Below are 13,912 nucleotides of genomic sequence, written 5' to 3'. Positions count from 1 at the left end.
TGGGCGTCAGAATAAAATATATATTCTATTATTTATTTTTACAACACAACTTTCGAGAAAAACTGTTTTGCGATATATATATATATATATATATATATATATATATATATATATATATATATATATATATATATATATATATATATATATATATATATATATATATATATATGTGATTAAAATAGTCCATCACTAAAAGTGATGATGTGTTTGATACTTCTTATATTAAACTGTGCAAGCACATTTTTGAAACACAGGACTTGTCCTGGCAGAGAATTACGCACGCATATTTGATATTAAGTGATCCACAGGAAGTAACTTCGTCATTAGTAGTGAAATTGTAAAATAACTTAACATCAATTTTAACCACGTGGGAGACGTGTCTAAAGTCAAGTTCGCAAGAAAAGTCGAAGGACAACATGTGCACGCATGGATTAGCTTGTTTAATAATAACAATTAGAATTATTGACCAGAGGCGCGACTTTTTACTAACAGACATATTTCGTAGTTTAAACTATAAACCAAAGGGTTATCATGAAGTGAAAAAAGTTTTGATGTTTCGTTTAGAGATGCCGTTACTGTGTGTTAATTAAAGCTACAACTAGAGTTTATTCGTTTTTAGAATTATTGCAGATTTTGAATTCAGCAACAATAAGATCAAATCTAAGTCTTTTCATTGTTTTAATTAAACTATACTGATTTTGCGATTTTATTTATGCTGTGTCATATTTTTGTTAAAATCCTTGTTTTCCTTTTATTGCTTAACTGTTCTCGTTCAGAGTTGATATTTCAGTGATTTCATTTAGAAGTTATGTTTCAATGTATTCATAAAGATAAATATAATTCCATTTTGTCATCAAGGATTTCTGTTTCAGTTTAGCATTTAAAGATATTTATTCAACTTATAATTACATATCAATGTTTCCATTTAAGAAATATATCGACGTGTACGTGTTGGTTATTGCGGTAATAACCAACGGTTTGGAGTTCCGATGCGTAGTAACTAAACCAGGAAGGCGTAGTCCGAGTAGTTTGGTAACAAGCATCGGAACGACGAACCGTTGGTTATTACCACAATAACCAATACTTACACGTCGATTATTTCGATTCTAACACGATTTCATTAATAAGTTATCCGCAATTTTAAGGTTATAATAGATGAGAATTATATTAACCGAACGTCCTCCACTTTTCCGCGAAAACGTGACGTCACCACAACAATGAAAATCAAATGACGTCGTCTTCATTCATAAACAGTGCGCGGATAATCAAAGTGGCGTCACTTTAAACAACCGTTGGTATATCGGGGTAAGCTCCTATCTCATTCTAATGTGCATGCGTGTGTGACAGTGGTAGAATAGTGCTTTGACCACACAATGGAAGTCATATTATTGAATACTCTTGCTGTGATCACACAGTGGAAGTCCTACTATTGAATACCAGTTTTATGATCTCACAATGCAAACCCCATGCAAACCCTAGTATTAAATAATCGTGCTATTATCACATATAGTAAGTCATGTCATTGGTTCTCGTGCTATTGGAACAATAAATTGGAAGTCTTACTATAGATACTCGTGATGTAATCGCACATTGAAAGTCCTACTATTGAATACTCAAACTGTGATCAGACAATGTTAGTCGTATTATTGAATACTCAAGATTGCTATGATCGCACATTGGAAGTCCGACTATTGAATACTCATACTATGATCAGACCATGCCAGTCGTACTATTGAATACTCGTGCTATGATCACACAATAGAAGTCGTACTATTGAATACTAGTTATATGATCACACAATAGTTGTTATTCGGAACTCTCCAGTCTGGGTTTTTCCGATATTTGAGCACGCGCGATAGGTACAAACAAAAGCTGACTAGCAAATTTTAAAAGAGAGTGAATCAATAATTTCTCTCATCGCTGAATAGTAAACACCACTTGTTCTGCTCAAACGTTCGTAATAGTTGGAAAATACCTTGATTTAATATTTTTTCTTTAGATGAACTAATCTCGATCGTGTTTAATTTGTAAGAATACTATGTAACACGATATAATTCTGCATGCAAATGTAAACAGCTTCGGTCACGTAACTATTTCATTGCATATACTGTAAGTAGGCCTGGGCATACAGTTTTAAAGAAAAATTGTCAACGAAACTACCAAGACATTGACTCCATCGTATATATATTATACTATTCAAATATATATAAAATCATTCAGACAAGTACCAAACAACAAAAACCTTACTATCCTCTGTCCATTCGTAGTACTAGAACTAATATATCGTTCCATATCAGTTGGATATTTATATGTCTATTGATATAGCTTTATTGTGATGCTTTTCTTAAATCTAATCTGAAAAGTAAAGAAAATTATTCGCTAAAGATTAGGACCTTAAGATTAGAAGGCACATCACTAACTGTGCGAGCTTTACCAAACATTACATACATTTATTTGCTATATCTATATTAGCATGCCGAAAAAGCAAGAACATGAATAATGTTTTTCAGAAGAAATATTGCATATGTCAAGCCGTTTGTATAGGTTCCTTCATTACCATACAGCTGACAAAGTCTGTTTTTCATGTCTGTTAAGGATGTTAGCTACTGGACCCATTCGTATAGGCAGCTGTACACCTGAACGGCATATTTAGACTTTAATCCTGTATTAAACGTCTGACATACATGTATATCAGTGTTATATTTGTTATGTGTAATTATTCATAATAAAAGTAATATAATAATAACAAATTTAAGACTTGAATTTTGACATTTCCTAAAAGAAACACTACTGTCGTATAAATACTTATTATCCACTACTGAATGGGAAGCAAATTGGATATCGACTTTACTGGTCATTACTGTTTTAATGAGAATGTTTGTACCTCCCGCGTGCGCTCAGAAATCGGAAAAAAACCACAGCGCGCGAGTTCCGAATTAAATCAATTGAAAGCCTACTATTGAATAAGCATGCTATTTATTACGTATTGAAAGTCATACTATTGAATACTCGTGACATATTCACACAATGGAAGTCCTAATTTTGAATACTCATGCTATAATCACGTGTTTGAAGGGGTCTCATTGCATGGTTCTTGTCAATTCGTGCAATTTTACAGTTTCGGATTGAACTATAGACCAGCGGTTAGGCATAACTTACGTCCGAGCATGCAATAACTATAATAATATGTAAGCAGAAAACTTTGGATTTACAAGGAAAATGTAATCTGAAAATTTCGCTTTAAGCTTAACGGTCTGTCGGGTCATGCTACTTACAAATGATGCTATGTTATATATAAATATATCAATCAATGGTTGATTTAATTAAAATATTTGAAAACAACATCAACAACAACAAAAGTGTGCTACTAAAAATGATCAATCTCCATGCAGAGTTGTCGTTCCATGCTTTCACATACATAAACCATCTTGCAAGAGATTGAACGAGAGCGCCGATGGCGTTGAAAGTCTTTTTGCAAGCGACAGGGAAGTTTCTGCTGAAGTAAATATTAAAGGATTAGTTGTCTGAATGAAAATGTAAAAGGCTATCAAAAAGATTATTTTTATGAAGAACAAGAGTATTGCCAAGCAATAAAAGTCCCCTACCTCGCATGAATCAGTAATCTAATTGTCTCCCTTTGTTTTCAAGGGACATAATTCTTTTAAGTTTGCCTTGTTTCTAGTCACTCGCTTTTGCCAAAGACCTATACTAGAGTGTATTATAGGTCTTTGCTTTTGCCAAAGACCTATAGATGTTATCTATAGGTCTTTGCTTTTGCCAATAACAGAATTGTTTTACGAACGAAATTTGATTTAGTTTCTATGGCGTTTTTTCACGTAAAACGGTCTTAGAAAAATTCACTAAAAATGGCGGAAGAAATGTTCTTGGAAGAAAATGTTAGAAAAAAAGTTTTTAAATCAACAATTGTAAGAATTATGAAATACTATATTAAATATATATTACGTCTGCCCAAAATCAGGGAAGGCTTGGAAAAGGACAACCGTTTCCCCTGTGATTTTGAAATGCGGTATTACTAAAGTCTATTTGCGTTGCGCATAGTCGGGGAGGGGGGGGGGGGGTAACTTCCCAAATTTTAGGGTATGGGTGTCCCACTGAGACTTCCTATATGTGACCCATTTTTATACCGGAACTCTTATAAAGTAGACCCATTTTGATACAAGATTTTTGAAAAAGCAGACCCATTTGTATACGATACCATTGAGAAAGTGGACCCATTTCAATACAGAATTTTGATAAACTGGACCCATTTCAATACTAGAATATGATAAAGTGGACACATTTCGTACTAGAATTTTAATCTCTATCATATCAATACAGTATACTTATTGAATTTGCTATTATATGTTTAATTGTATCATACAACTTTGCCATTTAAAAATATTTCTGTATATTAAATGTAGTCATACACCAAATTAAATTTATCATACCCATTTTGATACCAGTAAATCTATATACATTTATATATACCAGCAAATTTCTGATTTCAATACCCATATATATATATATATATATATATATATATATATATATATATATATATATATATATATATATATATATATATATATATATATATATATATATATATAATAAAAGTACTTTTACTTATATAACTATATAACTATATATATATATATATAAAATATGCTCAAAACCATACCCGTATCTATAATTTTAGTCGAAAAGCACACCCCATATTTTCGGCACACCCCTATATACCCGTATATAGGAAGTTACCTCCCCCCCCCCGGGCAAAATACTTATTGAATTTGCTATTATATGTTTATTTGTATCATACAACTTTGCCATTTAAAAATATTTCTGTATATTAAATGTAGTCATACACCAAATTAAATTTATCATACCCATTTTGATACCAGTAAATCTATATACATTTATATATACCAGCAAATTTCTGATTTCAATACCCATATATATATATATATATATATATATATATATATATATATATATATATATATATATAATAAAAGTACTTTTACTTATATAACTATATAACTATATATATATATATATATATAATATGCTCAAAACCATACCCGTATCTATAATTTTAGTCGAAAAGCACACCCCATATTTTCGGCACACCCCTATATACCCGTATATAGGAATTTACCTCCCCCCCCCCCCCCCCCCGGGCAAAATACTGTACATAGACTAAAAATTATTTTGATGATCGGCAATTTCCGTAACATGCTCGGGTAAATCCGCTTCCTATTTTGGTGCAATCTGAACGCATCGGACAGTGGGCTACACCACACCGTCTCTCTGATGTACGTAGGCTGCCGGCATATTGGATTTGGAACTACTTTAGAAAACAAGATGGCGGCCTTCTCGTAAAGAGGAAAAATTAAAATGTGTCTTTTAGCTCGTCTTTTTCAAGATAACATTCTTTAAGTAATAATTTAATGTAGATTTGTGAATTCCCACAACGTACTTAAACACTTGTTAAAATTTAAAGATGCCATTACTGACATACTGATAGGAGTACTTATAGTATTGACATCGAGTAAATTTAAAATTAAATCGACTACTTTCGTTGTATTTTGAATTTTTGTGAGATACGAGGATTGCTTACATAAACATGATAAAGTATGAAACACATCACTCATTGTATGAGTATGGATGGCCGAGTGGTCTAAACGGTAGACTTTTACTCCATGGGGTCAATGCGCTATGGTTCAAGCCCGTTTGAGGGTTACTTCTATATTTTTATTCAATTTTATTCTTGTCTTTTTTATTGCAGCTTTTTAGATCCAATGTTTGCATTTATCAAAATAGCATAGAGTCTATAATGCAAAAAAAATTTGGGGAGTTCTTATGTTATAGTTAGATTTTGTGACTTATCAATTTAAAGTATTTAATAACAAACTTCAATACATGTCTAATCTGTGAAAATGTCCCTTTGAAATTGCTAGTTTTCCTCTTACATGCCCTTGTATTTTAAGATAGAATACTTTCCTCTCCAGAGGAAAGAGGTATGGGTTTAAATCCCATCGGGGGCTTCAGAGGATGATCCATTTTGAGACAAATGTTAATATTTGCTTTAGTGTATCCCAAAATTAACCTAATATTAAATATATAACTGTGAAAGATAATTCAAAATAATGTTTGTTTCTATATACATTGTGATCCATGGACATGAACATTCAATTATGCAAGAAAACATGTATGATTTAAGGGAAGAATACGACAGCAAACTTAGAATGGACATTTATTTTAGATTGTTAAGTAACTAAAACTATAAATGTTGTAAAGCTTGTCAAGTTGTGTATGTCGTCCTTGCTTTTGGACAGCAGAACAGTTAAGGCATAAATGATTACTCTTTTTCTTTAGAATCAACATTGATGCATTATTACTTAAGCAAAGTTGAACTTTAAAAAAACTCTATGAATTGGGAACTGAATTTTTCATGTTTCTCTGCTTTTTATTTACCTGTCATGAACATAATGTTACTGGTGAACAAATGCCTTCTCTCTTTACACTTTACAAGGAGATGGTGTTTTTCATAAATATCCAGGTTAATTTGTATAAATACTGGGTAAGACCTCGTAACATATTTATATACATGTAAGCAATACATTTATGATGATGACATTATGTGTTCGCTGTAAATTTACAGAGAAAATATACTACAGCCGCATGTCAACAGAGTTGTTAAAAGGGCATTTAGACAGTATTGTCCCTGACTTTTGCCCATTTTGACATATTCTTATAAACAAGAGGGCCACGATGGCCCTGTATCGCTCCACTGCTAAAAAAAGGCTAAAACAAATATTTCTTAACATGTGCAAATACTTAAATATAGGCCCTATTTAAGCACATGAACAATTTTGTGACCCCCTGGGCTGGTTAAAATTTAACCCCAGGGGCATAATTTGAGCAAACTTTGTAGAGGACTATAAGATGTCACTACTTACAAAATTTGGTAGCCCTAGGCCGAATGTTTATGGACAAGAAGTTTTTAAAGTTTTCACAAAAAAGGCTCCATATAAGCGTATGTTCAATTTTGTGACCCCAAGGGCTGGGTCAAATTTGACCCCAGGGGCATAATTTGAACAAACTTGGTAGAGGACTATAAGATGTCACTACATACCAAAGTTGGTAGTCCTAGACCCAATGGTTATGGACAAGAAGGTTTTAAAGTTTTCACAAAAAACTAGCCCTTTATAAGCATATATTTAATTTTGTGACTCCCGGGGCAGTTTCAAATTTGACCCCAGGGTCATAATTTGCACAAACTAAGAAGAGAACTATTACATGTTACTACATACCAAAATTTGGTAGCCCTATGCCATACAGTTATGGACAAGAAGTTTTTTAAGTTTTCACAAAATAGGCCTTATATAAGCATATGTTCAATGTTGTGATCCTCGGCGCAGGGTCAAACTTGACTCAAGGGGCATAATTTGAACAAACTTGGTAGAGGACTATAAGATGTCATTACATACCAAATTTGGTAGCCCTAGGTCCAATGGCTATGGACAAGAATATATTTGAAGTTTTCACAAAATAAGCACTTTATAAGCATATATTCAATTTTGTGACCCCCTGGGCAGTTTCAAATCTGAACAAACTTGGTAGAAGACTATAAGATGTCATTACATACCAAATTTGGTAGCCCTAGGTCGAATGGCTATGGACAAGAATATATTTGAAGTTTTCACAAAATAAGCACTTTATAAGCATATATTCAATTTTGTGACCCCCGGGGCAGTTTCAAATTTGACCCCATGGGCATTATTTTAACAAATTAAGAAGAGAACTATTACATGTCACTTCATACTAAATTTGGTAGCCATATGCCATACAGTTATGGCCAAGAAGTTTTTAAAGTTTTCACAAAATAGGCCTTATATAAGCATATGTTCAATTTTGTGACCCTCGGGGCAGGGTCAAACTTGACCCCAGGGGCATAATTTGAACAAACTTGGTAGAGGACTATAAGATGTCATTACATACCAAATTTGATAGCCCTAGGTCCAATGGCTATGGACAAGAATATATTTGAAGTTTTCACAAAAAAAGCACTTTATAAGCATATATTCAATTTTTTGACCTCCGGGGCAGTTTCAAATCTGAACAAACTTGGTAGAGGACTATAAGATGTCATTACATACCAAATTTGGTAGCCCTAGGTCCAATGGCTATGGACAAGAATATATTTGAAGTTTTCACAAAATAAGCACTTTATAAGCATATATTCAATTTTGTGATCCCCGGGGCAGTTTCAAATTTGACACCATGGGCATTATTTTAACAAACTAAGAAGAGAACTATTACATGTCACTTCATACTAAATTTGGTAGCCATATGCCATACAGTTATGGCCAAGAAGTTTTTAAAGTTTTCACAAAAAAAGGCCATATATAAGCATATGTTCAATTTTGTGACCCCCGGGGCAGTGTCAAATTTGACCCCAGGGGCATAATTTGAACAAATTTGGTAGACTACTATTAGATGTCTCTACATACCATATTTTATAGCCCTAGGCCCAATGGTTATCAACGAGGAGATTTTGAAAGTTTTCACAAAATAAGCCTTAAAGAAGCAATTTTCAATTTTGTGACCCCCGGGGCAGGGTCAAATTTGACCCCAGGTGCATAATTTGAACAAATTTGGTAGAGGACTATTAGATGTCTCTACATACCAAATTTGATAGACCTAGGCCCAATGGCTATGGACGAGAAGATTTTGAAAGTTTTCACAAAATAGGCGTTAAATAAGCAATTTTCAATTTTGTGACCCCCGGGGCAGGGTCAAATTTGACCCAGGGGCATAATTTGAACAAATTTGGCCAGTGGAGCTAAAAACTGATTCTTTGTTTAGCGTGCAAAGGGTATGGAGGAACATTTGTTGGTGCCTTTTAAAAAAGTTGTTTCATTGTGTGGAAAATTGAGTTAAAAAATGTATACACAATGCCTAATATGTGGCAAATTCCAACAATGTCTGTGGTTTTTCATGTAAAAACAAGAGATGTGTTTGTCAGAAACATAATGCCCCCTATTGCACCGCTTTGAAGCCCTATATTTCACCTTTAAGGATGACCTTGACCTTTCAGTACTCAAAATGTGCAGCTCCATGAGATACACATGTATGCCAAATATCAAGTTGCTATCTTCAATATTGCAAAGGTTATAGGAAATGTTTAAGCTTTCGGACAGACAGTTAGCACATATAAGTTGGTTTTACAAATTCACTGAGTGTAAACATTGGGCACTTATATAGCTCAAAGTGACTGGGAAACAAATTCTTGTGTTCTGATTTACACTTGCAAAATTCAAAGTAAAGAATGGTAATTGTTCTCTTATTGCCAACAACTGCATAAATCTTAACATTGTAAATTGGTTGTTTTGTCTTTATTACTACTTTTGTACATTCTTTTGTATTGCCCTCTTTATATTAACTTTCACCATGTATATTATATCCAGTAATTGTAGATATCAGATGTTTTGTGATGTAAATGTGTAGGGTTCTTGTTACTTTTCACACCCATTTCCATTTCATAATGCCTTAACACTGATATAGGATATTAGTGATTTTTGATTATTGTATTTATGTAAACGTATTCTTTATGCTGATGAAAGTGTCATCCTTTATTTTCACAAAGATCCTAGTATCATCGGTAGTGTTTTTTGTAAAGAACTTGAAAATTGTATTAAATGGTTAGTGGATAACAAACTGCCTTGGAAAAACTGGATGTTTAGTGTTTGGTTCCAAAAGGAAATTATCTAAACTTCACTATTTTAATGTAAAATGCAATGATCACACTATTGTTTCTCAATCATCTGTTGGAAACCTTGGTTCAATATTCGAAGCTGATCTTTCTGCTACATCTATTGTTAATAATATTATTAAAAAGGTGAACTGAAGAATAAGATTCTTCAGGGGCGTAGCTAGCATTTTTTTTGAGGCCTGAATATGTTATATATATATATATAACCGGAATATATATTACTGTTGTTCAAATAAGTCATCAATAAAGTATTTGTACGTACATTTAAATGTGATGACAAGATAGTAGTAAACATTGTGTAACTAATGCTCTTTATTAAAGAGTCTTTAATAATATATGCTAATTACTATTTGATCTCAAGACTATAGTCTCAAGTTTAAATTAACGATATTTTTATGCGTATTAATGCCACCATTTTTGTACATTTTCCACCCATCTATAGGGCCCCATTGGAAATAAGTTGCAAACCTTTCATGGGACATCCTGTGGTATATATATTATGTCTTGATTTCAACATCTTGTTACTACTTGTTATTTCAGATTTCTTCCAAATACACTGACTATTTACTTGTAACTGAATGTAAATGATTAACTTTGACTGTGATATTCAAAATGTGATATATCAATGCATTGTGATCCAAAACCTGTGATAATTGTTTTCCAATTGCTAAATGTTCTAAATTGACTGTATTGTATGATCTGTACTTGTATGACATATATATACATATGCATGAATCAATCAATATTTAGAAAAGTGTGACTGACACTGTTTCCAGACATATTACAGTTAAATTACTTCATGTCAGTAATGGCAGTCAGGGATGGAAAATATCTTTTTACAATTGTTGCCTGCACTGTCGACCATATTTAGTGCTTTTGTTTCTCATCTAAAGAGTAAAGACCCAAAACCATGGGCATGCCTGTGATATGTATCTTAAAGTTTCTTAAAAGATAAATAATATAAATTTTAACAACACCACTGCTCAGTTTTAACATTTCCAGTACAGTATGTCTTTTTTTGAGAGGCCATTCTGAATTGAGTTCATTTCCAAGGGCAAAGTTATGCCTTAATATATTAATATTACCAAACTGAACATTGTTACACTGTCCCTAATTTTAATGGCACTTGATTGTTTAAGGCTTTGAAAAGATAGTTGCCTGGTCGGGATAACAACATCTGGATAAATGCCTAGGATAAAATATAAACAATATCTGCCAGAAGTACTGTATGGTTGCCATCATCAAATGTACAGAAAGAATCGTTTTTGAAATTCAATCAAGCCCCACTCATTCCATTCCATGAAACCTTTCAGGTGTCTCAATACTGATAATAGCCCCACTGAGGGCCTTATGGCTATGGTCCATATACAGTTTGTGACTGCCTGGCTGGTCACTATAATGCCATTGGGACCAACGTGGAGTTTACTATTTCTTATATTACACGGAAGAGTTTTCTCTGTACCATTGTACAGTGTTGTACGATTGTTTATGGTATAGAACATAAACATATTGATTAAATCTCAAAGATTGTTGCCGGCAGCCGAACATCAGCAATTTTGCAATGAATATAATTTAAGAAATACTGATTCTTTTAAGTTTGAATAATGTTGTTGTTTTCACTTCAATAAACAACTAATTGGCTTTCTTAACATTTTATTAAAATTTGAAAATTTTGCATGCAATAATATCTAATTTTAAACATTAACATTAATGAATATTCTATTATATTACTCCTTAAAGATATTGGTCCTTATATATCTGTATTACCGGTTGATTTAGTGCAAATTTATTGGTGTGTAACCCGAACTATATTTTCGGTGTAATATCTTCCGCCTAGAGGCGTTAGACATATCCTTCCACCAAATACACCCGAGAGACGATCGCCGTTATGGCGGAATTGTCCGAGGAGTCCCGATTGATTTTGGTGATTACGTATAACTTTCCCAAAAGCGCTTGACACGAAAATACTTCCATCAGTTACAAAAGCTCAATAAAACAACATTAGAGGAAGACTGTGGATTTATTTAAAAGAGTTTATAACAGATAGAAAATTTTACCTAAAGATCAATGATTTTAAATCACAAGTAATGACATCAAAAATAGGCATCCCACACGGTTCTGTTCGTATAGTTCCACTCTCTGCAACCTATATACAAGTGACAGTATGACAAATGTGCTGTGCCAGCACATAGAATTTGCAGACGATGCTTGTCTCTACAACAGCGATACAGATATTAACAAGGCCATACAATATACAAATACAGATTTGGAGAAAATTAACCAATGGTGCAAAAACTGGAACATGAGCATAGCCCCAGATAAAATAACAGTCTTATTGGTTGGAAAGGAGCTTCAAGCAACAGACAAACTTAATTTAAACTCAAATTAACTGAAAATATATAAAAAAACAAAACAAATCTAGGAATTACTTTGGATAGCTTACCAAACTTTGAAAAACATATTGAAGAAAAAACTACTAAAGGATTAAATGCTTTACACAGCCTGGATAAATTTGTAGACAACAACCATGGATGCAGTCAATCGACCTACATGAAACTGTATAAATCCATAGTTCGTCCAATTATGGATTATGGTGCTTCAGTTTAAGCCACAGCTACAGACAAAGCATCACAACAATTTGGCACAGTACAAAGGAGTGCAATGCTTAAAGCCAGTGGATGTTTAAGCAGTACCAGCACAGAAACATTGGAAATACTAACTAACACCATTCCAATAAATATACTTTTAAAGTAAAGACAGGCATAAGAGGTGGTTTGAATTGCAGCAAAAAGAGAAAAGGACACTTTGAGACAAGATTTTAATAGATGGCTTTCAAATCCAACACAATACAGTAACAAACCTACCCTTTATTGTAGCTCATTGGGTCATTGTCGACCTGAAATGGCTTGAAGTCACCCGGGGGTGACTAGAAGCCGATTCATGTCACCCTGGGGTGACTTCAAGCCGATTCTAGTCACCCGGTCGGCTTGAAGTCACCCCAGGGTGACATGAATCGGCTGGAAGTCACCCTAGGGTGACATGAATCGGCTTCTAGTCACCCCGGGTGACTTGTGGGCCGTTTCAGGTCGACAATGACCCAACGAGCTGTATTCCATACTGATGAGCACATTCATAGGACACGAAGTAAATGTGCAATTCGAATGTATTGAAAAAGAGTTTGAATAAAAGAAAGAATACATGGGACTTTTGAGAACAAATGAAAAAGTGTACACTGAGGACTTCAAATTAAACAGAGATCATCAAATGGAAAATATAAATGAAATCTTGAATAGGTGCTCAAACAATGAAATCTTAATATTAACGGATGGATCTACAATTGGCAATCCAGGACTGATGGGTATATGTGTAGCCCAATACTTGTCAAGCAAGGTGTTTCAAAAATTTCTAACAACTACATGGGTGAATTAGTGGGTATTGAAATAGGATTAAACTTTGTGGATGAATTACAGGACATTACAAACAGGAAAATACATATCTTCACAGATTGCCAGGCAGCAATAACAACGGCTTTTTCATGTGAAATTCCAACAAGAAATTAAGATTGAAATTATATTAAATATCAAGCTTAAACTAGAAAACATTGAAGTACGAGGAAATACTGTTGCAGTACACTGGATACCAGGCCATAGAAATATTCAAGGCAATGAATTAGCAGACCAACAGGCTAAACTAGCAGCAACAGAAATTATGACTTCAAAAACAGACAATCAAAATTATGAAAAGAAAGATGCAAAAGAAGTATTAAATTAAATGAAAATAAAATCAATACAAAAATGGGAAGTTCAGTATATGAATTCAGAAAAAACTACAAAAATCCAAGAGTGCATTTTAAAGCCAGGATGCAGAGCTTGCGTTGGAGAAAAATAATAGAAAAATATTCAATGTAGTAAACCAATTGCTTAGTGGTCATACTCGCTTAGAGGCTCACTGGTCGAAGTTAACAAACAGTGCAGATGTGGAGTGTGCAGTATGTAAGGAAACCAGAAACTATAAAACACTTCATGTTTGACTGTTCAAAATACTCACAAGAAAGATCAAGGCTTCAAGACAGAACTGAAGAAATATTACATAAAAATAATATATCATGTTCTGATATTACACTGGCAACTT

Source organism: Dreissena polymorpha, chromosome 3, assembly GCF_020536995.1.
Source record: "Dreissena polymorpha isolate Duluth1 chromosome 3, UMN_Dpol_1.0, whole genome shotgun sequence".
Classification (NCBI taxonomy): domain Eukaryota; kingdom Metazoa; phylum Mollusca; class Bivalvia; order Myida; family Dreissenidae; genus Dreissena; species Dreissena polymorpha.
This window is presented reverse-complemented; position numbering follows the sequence as displayed.